This window comes from Diadema setosum, chromosome 6, assembly GCF_964275005.1.
Source record: "Diadema setosum chromosome 6, eeDiaSeto1, whole genome shotgun sequence".
NCBI lineage: Eukaryota > Metazoa > Echinodermata > Echinoidea > Diadematoida > Diadematidae > Diadema > Diadema setosum.
In genome coordinates, this window is record NC_092690.1 from 3,084,887 (window position 1) to 3,097,335 (window position 12,449).

Consider the following 12,449-nt stretch of genomic DNA (forward strand, 5'->3'; position numbering starts at 1 on the left):
CAATTTCAAACTGCACAAAGCTGGAGAACTTAAGTCTTTTCAGTTGCAGATGGTTTGAAAAGAAAAAAATGCAAACTTCGTAGGCATAACATGGGGGCCGTGCAAACAAATAGAGGCTAACCTTAACAAAAGGTTTGTTTGTTTATTTCCATCTGCGAAGATGACTGGATACGTTAAGCTGGTCTTCCAGGGGGTCCAGTCGGATGTGAGGTGAGACCACTTCACCGGGTTAGACACCCTGCTCTTTGCGATGAATGAATGAAGCGGGATCTTTTACGTGCATGAGTTACTACTCTCTCGTACACGGGACCTCCATTTTATGTCCTATCCGAGGACAGAGTGTTTTGCCTCTTCAGAGGGGACGGTATGTTTACACACAACCTTGCTCAGTCCAGACTCGGGTTCGAACCCGGGCCGCGTGATCGTGAGGCAGACGCGCTACCGACTGAGCCAACTCACTGCCCTAAAACAAAACTGAATGTGAGTCATATATTGTGATGAACAATAGCATAAGAAAAAGAAGTGAACGACGAGTACAGCCCAATAGAATTTAGATTTCACAAGCTCTCAATTTGCAGACAAAAAAAAAAAAAAAAATCTTTATTTATGTAGCTGGGGCGCTAATTTAGGTACCATGAAAGGTAAAGGAGTTGGAAGTGAGGTGATGCACGAGTGTGTAGGCTCAGGATGGGATTAAAAAATAAAATCTTAGGACTCAGACATCTAATAATATTGCGTATCGCACTACGACAACAAAGTAACAATCCAATTAAACTTCACCGCTATAGTTCACAAGTCATGTTACATATGAATATTCAAGTTTGCAACTGATTGACAAATTGCCCTACATCGACGTAAATAAGCACTGAATTGATCAGTGTTTTAGTAGTAGCCATGATAAAAAAATCATGGGCGTACATACTCGAGCAGGATTCGAACCTACCACCTCCTGATCACCGGACAGGCGTCATCTCCACTAGACCACCGAGCTTTCGCCCGGCAGCAAGTGTTGGTTCTAGTCGTTATACCATGCAGCGGGTACTGCTTTGTTATTCAAATTCATGAAATTCTTCCGTCGAGATGTTTTCATTCCAACTGATTGACAAATTGCCCTACATCGTCGTTCACTTCTTTTTCTTATGCTATTGTTCATCAAGAATTTCATGAATTTAAATATTCAAGTTGTTGTTGTTTTATTTTTCGTATGTGTATGTGTGTTTTTATGGAAACTTACCACTGAGCATCAAATCGAAATAGGAGAACACTACCAGAATCTTATACTGCTACGTCCTCGAGGGAAAGTCAACATTGAACTACTATTAAATGACGTAGACCACAATACGCTGATATGATAATCGAAATTCCCCAAACCCTGTGTTATATTTCATTTGAAACGGTGAAATATTCAAACAATTCCATGGTCTTAACCTATTTCGGGGGTGCTGAATCAGCTGCAACGTACAGCAAATGCAGCATAACAAAACAGCAAAACTATGTTTAATCATTATCTTTTTCGGAGCTGTTGTTTTTCGAGATGACTAATCCCAGCCTCCAGCAGCTGCCGCGCAGCATCAGCCATCTCACGAGCCCAGCGCTGAGGGCGAGGGCGGCGTAACGCCGTACTTCTCGATCACATTGTGTTGCTCTTAAAAACGGCGGTAACAGTTGCTCTAAACTTGGCATGGAACCGCAATACGCTCAGGGAGTAAAGGTGCGCCATCTCCATCATTCGCTGTGCTGGCCAGTTCCATTGCCTTAATGAAGTTGCATGTTCTTCGTGAATGGCAGCAGGTAACAGTGTATAGGTTTTTCAAGAATTAGACTTTGCCATTGTTTTTTCGATATTCGCATCTTCGCAAATTGTTTGCGTGCTTTAGTGATATCAGTTTTACTCTCTAAAAATTTTCGAGTGAATAATTCACTCCTCGCAAGGAGTGAATAAAATTTCACTCGATTAAGAGTGACTTTCACTCGTTGTCGAGTGAATTTCACTCTTGTAACGAGTGAAATTTGTGTGAAACCTATTCGCCGAGTGAATTCCGAGTGAAAATTAAGCCGAGTGAATTCCGAGTGAATACATAATTAAACGCATTTGGCTAGGCCAATAGGAATTGAGAATTCCCTTGTCATGTGTTTACTCTAAGCCAATCACCAGCCGCAATTTCCCCTGGCTTGGGCGCGGGCATGGTTTACCTGAAGAGCGACGCGTCGCCTGTGCGTGGACTGTGTGCAATTGCGTGCATGCTGTGTGTGTGCTAGCTGTGCGTGTATTATGCATAGGATCACAGATTTACGTGCGTGTGGTATTCGTGAGAATCAGAGCCTAGCTGGATGTTGTGATGGACGTGAGAAAATTTCTGTCTTCAAATTGAGTGGGGCGGAGGTATCATTCACATTTTTGAAGGTAAGCAAACCATAAAAGATCGATCTAATTATAACTTGTTGAGTTTTCCCAGTATTACGGGCTAGTCTAACGTTATACCTCTCCGTAAACGAACATGTAAGTTACCTTACGAATAACCCCGGGCCCGGGGCTTTCCTTATACACAGTGAGCTATGGGGCTGGTCGAAGAACACCTTACGAACAGCTAGTTGTAGAATCCGAGGCCGAAACTCAACTGGTGGGTGTTGGGATGTAATAATACGTTGAGTCTTTAATTGTACACGTTGGGATCTAGGGCTTGAACTATTCGCAGACTATGTAAAGTCTTTAACTTTTTTAGAAACTAATTTTCAAACAAAATAGACCAGTTAATTTGAGTTCTGATTTCAAAAAAAAAAAATGAGTGATGAGTGAAACGTTGGTCGTTAGTCATTGAATTGACATTGTACAAGCATACTCATCACACAGAGATTAATTATAGTCGAGTGTAAATAAAGATAGAACTTATTAAATACTATAACTGTTACTATTAAAGCTGTGCTAAAGCAAGCGCCTAGCACTAGACACGTACTCTACATTGCTATTGTTGAGTTGACAGCCGAATCACTGACACTGTGTTGCCAGACGAGATGGTGATCTCGATCAGTACGGTAATGAAAAATGGTGAAATTTGGTGATTTATGATTATTGTTCATTATATACACTGTATGTAGTAAAAAGGACTTTTATTTGCCACTACATTCGAGTATCCAAACAGCTGGGAGAATATACTAGTACCACGTACACTCCCACGTCATGTGTGGTGATCATCTACTACATTTTGTACTGTAGGCCTACTACTAGGTAAGAAGTACGATGCGTGTACTGTTCGTGTTAAGTCTTGGTCCACTGTGACATCACACTTCTAGCTGTAAAGATCAGCGTGCTCATCACACGTCATGGAGATCGATCCCCCTTGTAGCAGACGATGACGGGTTCTATGTTTCAACATTGTTTTTTATGAAAGTTACAGGTGACCTTATTAGGTATTGAAATTTGGCAGAGATCATCTTTGGGTCTTTCTAACGTTAGATATGCTGATGTAGCTAAAAAAAGTAATTAGGCCTACTAGCTTTTGTATTGGTGCTCACTTAGTATTTGTGTGGACAAAACAACTGCATATTGTCTTGTGGAAATGATCGAGTTCTAAATCCATTTCTGAACCTTGTGTTTTCATACTTTCCTCCAGTTTTAGATACATGACAGCTCTTTGGGAGTGGTGGTGATTTAAAGGAACTCGGTGTAGGGGTCATCATTTGGAGCACAAAGACGGATATTGATAGCTGTACAGTCTCTGTCACACAAAGAGGGTGCAGATCACCAGATTGCAAAGTACCAGATGTGGTCAACGACTAGCCATTGAATTCAGGGTTGACGAATGCTGGAAACACCGGGCCAACATCAGCGAAGGAGCCTCTGAGATATGGACTTCCATTGCACTAACCCTGCTGTAAGCTATTCTGTTGTTTTTCACGATGATTAATGAAGGGAGACTAGTTTGAAATTGATTGACATTTATTTTACATTCTAGAGTCTCAGTAATTACATAAGAGGCTACATTAAGAGACTGAATGCTTGGTTGGTTTTATTTTGTTTGAAGAAATGATTTTCAAGATACTTCATGGAGCAGTTTTGGAGCTGTCCTTCCCTCTGAAAATGAATTTCTTGACAGGTTAGTACTTGTATTTAAGAAAAAATGTGTACTGGGTACTTGCCGTATCGACAGAAGTGAAAACCATGTTATGGTCAGTCTTGAGTTGTGTAAGTAGAGCTGTTGCTTATGTCAAATATGTATGTTGAATGATTTTGCACTTCAAGTTTATAATGTAAACTAGAGGGACCTACTATCCTCATGCCATTTGTATGATTCATAAAACCATTAAATTTTACTTATTTGCCCAGGAATTCAACACACACACGTCACTTCAAGGGGGAGGAGATACTTCAAAAGCTGAGGGAAGGAGTTCTGACTGTTCCGAGGAGACATCTGCACATCCAGATCATTGTAGCATATTTATTGTTGAAAATGGAAGCTGAAAACTGTACAGCGTAAGTTCAATTATTTAAGATATTATTATTATAATTATTGAAAATTGGTCTGGAATACCAGTTTCCCATTGTCATGTCTAGTACTACATTTCCATCCAATATATAGGCCTAACAATGTAATTTGCCTGTTCATTTTTTTTTTTATTGTCTCCTCAAGTATAGAGAACAACAGACTAAAATTTGCCCCCCCCCCCCCCAAAAAAAAAAAAAAAGAAAGAAAGAAAGTAGAAGGGACCGGTAAGTATAACATTGTTAATGAAGTGATGGTTATAGATTTAAAAATAAAGACTGATATACTTGTATGAAACATGTAAACAGAGTTAACGTACAAGACTCCACGCTGACTTATTTTCTTGGTAGCCCCATCAGGCCACATGTATATTGATTTGGTAATAGTCCTAATACTTATGATATGATCATCACAATGATGAATAAAAAAGTTGGAGTTGATGTGCCATGAAGTTCAATGGATAATCACATCTTGTATAAATTTTTCTACTAACTGTGCACATTCACACTTAACCTATCTGCATGAAATTTTCATATGTATTAACTGATATCTGGCTCAAGTAGCAATAAATGTACTTGAAACAGTGGTACTGAATAGCAATAAAAATTAATGCCAAGAAAAAAACATAAAAATAGTTCAGTCCGTTAAAAGATGAAGATGAGGGCCAAATTTTTGATGTTATATATTTGCGTCATATAATATGATTAACATTCTTCTTGCTTTCTTTTTAAATTCAGATACCCAAGTAGTGAGCAAAAGACGTTGTAGCCAAGGCAGTTGCAATGCAGTACCCCACTTTGTGAGACGCCACACAAGGTGCAAAAGGACATGTAAGTTTATACTCATAAGTTTATGTGATCTACAACTTTTTTAGCCCTTTTTAGCAGAAAGCTTAAGTGACATACATGGTATCTTATTCATCTAGCTTGCAAAAACTTCAATATTTTCAACTTTTCTCCAGAGCTAGTGGACAGAATTAAGCAGCCAAACTAGGAGTTGATCATCCTTGTTTAGTTAGGGGGCAAGGACCCAAAGTTTTTCAGGTCATGGGCATGACCCCCCCCCCCCCCCCAAAAAAAAAAAAAATGGCCTTTACAGGGAAATTGCATCTATTTCTTAATTAAATCATTGTGCAAATATATAGGCAATGTGGGGACTTTTTATAATCTTTGATGTACCTTCTCATAGATGTCTAAAAAGTTTGTGTGCAGATTGGCCTGATTCCATGACTTAGGTTCAATGAACGATAGCTTTAACGTAACATAATGTAACTTGATAAGCTCCAACATGCCAGTTGTGCCGTTCATTTATGATAAACCTGTTCTCGTTTTCTTCCATAAGAGTGCTACTACATGTATTTCTACTGCTACCAGATCTTCATCAGTTATAGTCAACTCTGTGCCAAAGTCAAATTTGTTGAGACTCAAGAAAAAACTTTGACTTACAATGCATTCTTATATTTCAGGAGTATACCTGTATGGCAAGGATCATGGATTCATTGAGTATCGTTTGAAGACCTTGAGGAGCTATGACACCACTCATCACCTCAGGCAGAGAGAGAGAGAGAGAGAGAGTAGTTGCAGCTCCCACCAAGCCCCTGACCGAGCACCATTCCAACGTAAGATTAGAAGCCCAATGAGAAGAGACAGCTACCATCGGTGTATAGGTCTAAATACCCTTGCTCTTTTTCCTCTTTTGAGATACAGTATATGCTCCTCTGATGTTGGAACTTACATTCTTGTTGAAGAGTCAGCCTCATCAGGCTCAGCGGTAGTTTAGCATGAAGCTGTTACCAGGATGTACTGCAGCACTTCAAAATAAAAAGTAGAACCGGACTCGCCGATGAAAAGAGTTTCTTAATGCTTTAAATTGTTGATTGTTGTACTAGTAACTGAAAATAGTTTTGACTTATATTGTCAAGAAAAAATCTCCTCTTCATGGCCACATGTTAATCAATACATTCATCTGTGAGGTGTTCCAAGCATATCAAAGAATGTTTGGCTTGGCATTCCGCATGATACGAACCTGGCTGCGCTCATGATTAAGCACCCCCTTCTCTCCAGGCAATTCTGACTTGCTTGAATAAAATCTTTTTATGGTCTCATATTCAAGACAGAAGTTAACTGTTGACAGACACTTGCATGTAATTTTTTCGATCTTATTAATTTTTTTTTTTTTTTTTTGGGGGGGGATGCTACAAATAGCAGCTAAATAGTAGACTCTTCAAATGGTCATCCATGCTCTTGGGATGAAGATCATGTCTTCATGTTGTGATTAAGTTACCACATACATTTGTCACCCCTTTGATTAACATTGATGCAGCACAATATGCATGTGCTCGAATTTATTGCATCCATCTTCTTTGGAGTAGGGGGAAAAAAATAAACAAAATTGATGGGAATCATTGATCCCTAGGGTTACGGGACCCAGAGTTATTGTGTACATTTTCACCTCTATGTAATTGATGTACTGTACTTTGAAAAACTTGAGGGTAGAAGCTCAACTGGTTCAACTTCTTTTTCCACAAAACATCTGCAGCCCATCATTGAAAAATATATGGCGTTAGAGTAGATGGAGCCAAATAGATTAGTTCACTAATGTGCCAAGTCAAACTTATGGATAATTCTTCCCTTGACCTCGTAACAAATTATTAAGATAACCTGCAACTGACAATCATATTTTGATGTGGGTAATTCCATGAAGTTGGGGCAGTGTCCATGTAGCATCATGATATTTAAAAAATACATTTCAGCATAACTCAATATTAATTATGCTATACATTTTTTGTTTGTAGGCTTTACATTTGCATTGAGGCCACACATTTTCCTGGAAATTTTGTGCCATTCAGACTCGATTTTGATGAAGTTATTAAACAATATGAAGCAGTGTCCTGTAGCATCGTGATATTTTAAAATTTGGTCCTAAGAGACAAATTATGGCAATTAGCTTGACCAAAATTTGATGCAATATGCATTTACAAGATATGAATGAGATAGCTAAATATCTCAAATTTGCTGTACACAGTTTGAATTTTAAAAGAAAATCACAAAATGTATCATGATGCTATGCGGTGTCCTTTTTTGCAACATTTGGTGGCCACCGCTTAGCATAGTGACACATTGTGTAATTTTCTTGTAAAAGTAAAACGGTGGAAAGGAGGGTTAAGATATTTAGCTGTCTGACTAATCTAGTAATTATGCATATACATGTATCAAATTTTGGTCAAGCTAATTGCATTAATTTGTCTTTTAGGATCAGATTTTAACTATCACGATGCTACATGGACACGTCACGATGCTACAGGACACCGTTACATATCGTTTTAATAACTTCATCAAAATTGAGTCTGAATGGCACAAAATTTCCAGGAAAATGTATAGTCTCAATACAAATGTAAAGCCTATAAACAATATATGTATAGCATAATTAGTATTGAGTTATGCTAAAATGTAACACTTTGTGCCCCAACTTCACGGAATTACTCTATAGAGTGTTTGCAGTGATGTCACAATTGCCCACCATAGTGAAGTCAATTGCCAAAACTGACTAGAAATCAAGCCTGCATACAAAAGCTGCAGCAATGTTTACTTCAGGGAAACCTAAGGCAAAAGAACACCTTTGTTAGAGAGGCATGCATGAGTGAATATTGATCGCCTTTGCTATGGAAGCCACCATTATGGTGGCCAACATGACGTCACATGAAATCACTCTATAAGAAATTCAGTTTGCATGCATTAGTTGTTGCTACATCTGGCAAAACTCAGAAGGATTACAAGTGTTCAATATTGTACAATGATGCCTTATGTAAGTGAAGAAGATCAATGATATGATGCATGTTGTGTCAACTGTATTGATTGCAATTCTTTTTCCATAAATAGTAGGCCCGGTTGAGGGGGGGGGGGGGGGGCTACGAGCCCTCCTCCCCCTTTGACATTCCATGCCAAATTTCATGAAGGCATTATTATTTTGGGGGGTTATTGATTGTAATCAATAACATAAATATTTTCATGCTGGACGTGTCGCTGACAAATTTAATTGAAAAGGCAGTGAAAATCAAAAAGTAAAAAACAGAGAAATACATGAGTAAATAGAAAAAATAGATACTTCAGAATTTTTTGATGGCACATTTTTTTTTCTCTTACATTTGCTATGGACACTAGAAAGAATATTTACACCAAAAAAAAATGTGCCTTTTTGGAACTTTACAGCAAATGGTCTGATTCATACTCAAATTAGCATAATTTAGCCAAGTGACTTTTTTTTTTGAAAATCAATATTACCGTTTTATAAATTGTGTCACAGGCAATTTGTGTGTGGATTTTGTAATGATCGCACAGTTGATGGCCGAGGTCTGGGGGGGGGGGGGGTTCCAGGGAGGCCCCCCTCTGGCTCTATCATCTACATAAATACCCCACCTAAAGACTTAAAGTCAAGACCATGCTTCTCTGATCGAGTATGTTTAGGTATTTGTATAATGTACTTGTAGAGCATAACTGTGTTACATGACAGAGGATCCAAACTTGATTAATCATGCAGTATTGAAAATTTCTGTATTTTTGTCAATTTTTCAAAGCAATCACAATTCCTACTACATGTGTAATTGTTTTTGTATTATAATATAGATAATGGTGACTATACTTTGCAAGTCTTTAGTAGCTTATCATTGAACATGCCATATTCACTTGTAGTCAAAAATTAAACATGTTCAGGAAGGGTACTTGTAAAATTTGTCACTTTTGCACAAACTTTATGAATTTGGCATATTTTCAGGGAAATGTGTGATGTTAATATTTCAAGAGTTTGTTCACAAAAACTGATAAGTCCATTTTTTGAGATTTTGAAGTACAGTCTCTGTCATAAAGTACAAAATAATACATTTTAAATGATATATTGGTCACTACATATAAAGGTACATTTTTGAAGTTATGATCAAAAGAAGCAAACATTTTCTTATTATTCTCTACATTTTTCTTGACCTTAAATCACAAATATCTCCATTTGGCACATATGGACTTATCAGTTTTTGCAAACAAACTCTTCATTTGTAGAGCTTTGGGAATGACAGCTAGAATAGCATATTTACAGGGACTTTGTGATGATTATGCTGACAGTTGTTCTTAAATGATACAAATATGTAAAATTATTATTGGCCACATAATTCATGGAAAACCAGATACTCAGCACATAAAGACTGTTTGTAATGGTGTACTGCTCTGTAGTTGAAGTGTAGATATTTCAAGAGGTATATTCCTTTCTTTTTTTTTCAGGTGATCCAGTGGACATCACACATTTATGAAATATAGAGAATCAGCTCATAAAAAAAAGCATAGCATGCGTAGCATTTAGTACATTATCTTCTTATATCCCCCTCAATGCTACTTAAAGAAAGAATAAATTAATAAGAAAGAATGAAACTACAGCCATTTGGATTACTAGCTTATATTTATTCAGTTTCATGTATTGATCCAGCTCGGGTAGGAATGACTTTCAAAACTGGAACACAAAGTTGGCAATGCACTGGGCTACCAGTGGTGGATGGTTTGCTTCAAAATACATGCATTAATATTAACAAATATCTATATTATGAACGTTACTTTTTGTTTTTGTTTGTATTAGTTTGATTGGTATTCATTATCCAGAAATGGCTCCAGACCACCTACATTATTCCCAAATCCATCACCATATTGTCACTTTTTCTTCCAGGGTTGAATAACTAGTGCACTGAGTGCTGTGATAGAGATGTGTGCTCATGTAGAGTGTAATTCCGTTTGGGATTGAAAAAAGAATGAAAAAGGAGTGAAAAACCTCCGGAGTAACAAAAGAAGAGGAAAATACAATAGGAGTGAATTGAGAGTGAGAAAGGAGTGAATATCCAAGCAGAAATATTTCTGTCTTTTTTCACTCCTGGAGTGAAAAAGGAGTGAATATCCAACCAGAAATATTTCCGTCTTTTTTCACTCCGGAGTGAAAAACGACTGACAAAAGAGTGAAATACGACAGGAGTGAATTTAGAGTGAGAAAGGAGTGAACATCCCACCAAAAAAATTTCCGTCTTTTTTCACTCTCTTTTGGAGTGAAATTTCTGTTCACTCGAAATTCACTCCACTTCTAGTGATCCTTGACGTCACTACCAAGGGGAGTGAAAATCGAGTGAAAATTCACTCTTTCTTTTTTAGAGAGTAAGGGAATTATCATCAATGGGCAAAATCTCACTTTAATCCCCGCTAATTATGAGTTATAGTGTAGTTGATGACTGACTTTTTTAAAGTGTATTCTGCTGCTCTTCTTAGACATTACATCGCTATACCTACTCCAATGTCACGTTAATACCGCACTTTTTAACGGATCTTTATTATCATTATTTCCTTCCTCTTGACATAATTTATATAATCACAATACACAAAATAGTAATACATTCACGAAATGTTTGCATTAAGCAACTAAGGATCATCGATACAGAATACGTTAAAAACACTTCATTGTATCGAAATAAGCCCTCATTGTTCTACTCAATTCAATACTTTGGATCTCTCAATATTCATAAACGTAAAGAGACCAAAGAAAATAGCGCCATCTGCGCAGCAACTCACACAAGTCACTCAAGGTTAGCTGCAGCTGAGTGCGAGTATTATGAAATCATCACGTCAGATTATGTTCCCCTCGACTCAGCATAAATTACGTGCTTCTGTAATATTAAGGTGACTAACAAATGACATATGGCGAGGGAACAACATGCAAGTTATGCTGAGTCGAGGGGCAGATGCATTTATTGTCTTTTGTACTTCAGCAATGATTGACAGATGAGGTCACAACAGGAATATTGGTTTGGAAGGATTTTTTTCGTGGGCGTATCCAAGTAATCTGAAGAAAACTAGAGGAAAAATTAGTTCAGAAAATAGATTTATATTTCTCGATATTCATTTCACCGCAAAAGTGATGTCAAGGGTATCATAAATGAACACAAATCAACAGGCATTTGTATTTCAGGGAACCTTTATTTTGCATGCCTATTTTTATAAGATGTCTTGCCTGATTTTATCGAGGATCACATGTCCAATGACCAACGCACGTTATTAACATACATGCAGCAACACCATGATTACGAAAGTAAACATTAATTTTAATACTTTAACGCAATATATCACAAGTCTACCACCACCCCGATAATCCACTGCACGTATTCAATTCAAAACTGCAAATATATGTCTAAATGATTGCAGAGTTTTCATTACACGACGGGAAAGACCAAGAGGACGCAGAAGCAATCAGCTATGACGGTCTCCGCACTCTAGCCTTTCGCAAAGGCAGCTCGCAACAATGGACTCGCATTGACACAGCGATCGGATCGGGACGCTCGCTGTCAGCTCGCCACTCGCGCGCTGTGTGTGCGAGTTCACAGACTGCGTGTGCTCAAATTACTGGTAAAATCATTGTATAGAGTGCTGCCTTTGCAAAAAGCTACCCACACTCGGACAGTCCCCATTTCTGAGCACTCTGGGAAAGCATTTTCGCTGTTTGTGTAGACTGAGCAACTACTGACAAGATTGCTGATTGGCTGGATGTTCAATCGTGGCCAACACTCGTTATCCCCAGGAGAGGATTTTTTTTTTTCGGATATGAGCATGCGCAGAAACGTTTCGCACACGGCACGCTAAACTAGCGGGCGTAGTGCTTCCGAAATTTCTCTAATACAGTACTGTGTTGTGGGGAGGAAGTGAAGGGGGTGGTTAGAGGATGGAAAATTGATAGAGAGAATACAATAACAATTTGTCCTCCACTGAATCCACTACAGAACGACCTTTCCCGGGATACATTTTAAGGGATTTAAGTACAGGTAGAGCTTTCCCACGCGTTAAGCGAGCTACGTACAAATGGGTTTTCCCACGCTAAATCTTAAGTGAATCAAGCGAACATCATATCAAGCATTCCCACGCTACAAGTAACGCGACCTACTTGAGGGCGCACAAA